Genomic DNA, 1,907 nt, shown 5'->3' on the forward strand with positions numbered 1-1,907 from the left:
TTGGGAAGATTTTCTTTCAGTGTCTCTGAATCATACTTTCCAGGATGTTCCAAACACGGATAAAGCTCTCTAGACTCTGGGTCTGGGGTTGTTAGCATTTTCGAGCTGTCTGACATGGCTTCGTAAAGGCCTCAGCGCGTGCCCTGGGGAAGAAGCCATGCTCATGGGGAGCTCCTCACTGAGCACACATTTCCATCTCAGCCTCTGGAGGGTCACTTTGTAGTGGCCCAGTGTCACCTCCGTCCTAAATTCCCTGCCTCCTGGTGAATTATGCCATCATGTTTTTGAAGTCTAGCCAACATATGCTCTGACATTTAAGGTGGCTCTCCTGAAAAAAAAACCTGCGTGGATGGGTAGTCTAGTGACATCAGTATTCAGAAGAGGCATCTTATTTGAGCGATGGTTTCTAGAAAAACACACGTTGGGGTGTCCTGCCTTGGGAGATGCAGCTCCACCCTGGCCCCACCGTCCATGGCTCCACTGTGAACCTGCCCCGCGGTGCCCACCACGTCCCTCCCTCCTAGCCCAGGGACGCCTTGGATGTTATGGACACACAGACATCAAAGCTTGGCATCTGTTGGGCTTTAAAAAATTTCCCCGGAGCGAGGGAGGTTAGCTACAAGCACTACTCTATACTCTAACCTGTTATTTTCCTTACCGTTAAAATGTAAAGAAGACTGATGTAAGAATCTCATCCTTCCACCAGTCACAGCCACGGTATGCACAGTTGATGAGTCATCTTCTAAATCTGCAGCTAGTTTTAAAATTTAGCTTCCAGGCTAGATGTGCAGGAAGTGAGATTGTGAGATTATGAATGCTGTGAATAGGAAGTGACTTACCAGATCCCATGATGTTCTCACAGAGAGTCCTGAAGAAGGTGCCACCAGGAAAGCTGCATTTTAAACTGAGTCATACCTGCATGGAACGTAGTCTCGCCAAAGTGCCAGAAATATAAATAGCTCTGAAATGAGTTTAGATTAAAATACAAAATAATGTTTGGATAGGTGCACAGGCAGTGAGATCATATAACAAACTAGTAAGGTAAATAAAGGGTATTTGGAACCTGGGCAACATGGCAAGACCTCGTCTCTACAAAAAAAAATAATAGTGACTGGGCATGGTGGCACGTGCCTGTAGTTCCAGCTACTTGGGAGGCTGAGGCGGGAGGCTTGCTTGAGCCCAGGAGTTTGAGGCGGCAGTGATCCGTGATCGTGCCACTGTAATTCAGCATGGGTGATAAAGTGAGACCCTGACAAAATAAAAGTAATGCATTTGAGATACAGCCTTAATTTTAAAGTGGATCTTGAAGAGAAAGTGCTAGTGAAATATTCTGTGGTTTTTACTCTCTGGGATAATTTTTTTAAAAAAAGAAGGACACTAAGACAATGTGGTAGGTAGGTCATGGGTATTTTTCAGTATGGTGTTTTTAGTGTACTTACTGAACTAAGGAACCTCTCATGAAACTGAAATGTCACCACCATGTGATAAAGCCTTGATTAAGGCTGTGACCTCATACGTACTCATCATGACTAACCCAGAATTCCTGGTCACTGCGGTTGCATTTCCTGTGGCCTCTGTGTTCAAGGTTAGGGTTAACAGGGGCATTCATCTCCATGTTCAAGTTTCTGAGACTTCAGTCATGGAAACCATAGGTGAGAGCAGACGTGAGTCAACACAGATGTGAGAGAATCATAATTAACGATAACAGCACCCACACCGTGTGTCGACAGTATCCATGCCAGGTACTTGGTTCAATCTCCTTTGATAAGTAAGCCTGTGTGGCAGATCCTGTGATGATACCCATTTTACAGAGACAACTGAGGCTTGGAGAAGTCAAGGCCTTTGCCTGAAGGTCACACAGCCAGGAAGCAGAGGAGCCAGGATTTGAGTCTCAGCAGTCTAACTCC

Source organism: Carlito syrichta, unplaced genomic scaffold (genome assembly GCF_000164805.1).
Source record: "Carlito syrichta isolate Samal-C Ts95f unplaced genomic scaffold, Tarsius_syrichta-2.0.1 Scaffold308681, whole genome shotgun sequence".
NCBI classification, from domain to species: Eukaryota; Metazoa; Chordata; class Mammalia; order Primates; family Tarsiidae; genus Carlito; species Carlito syrichta.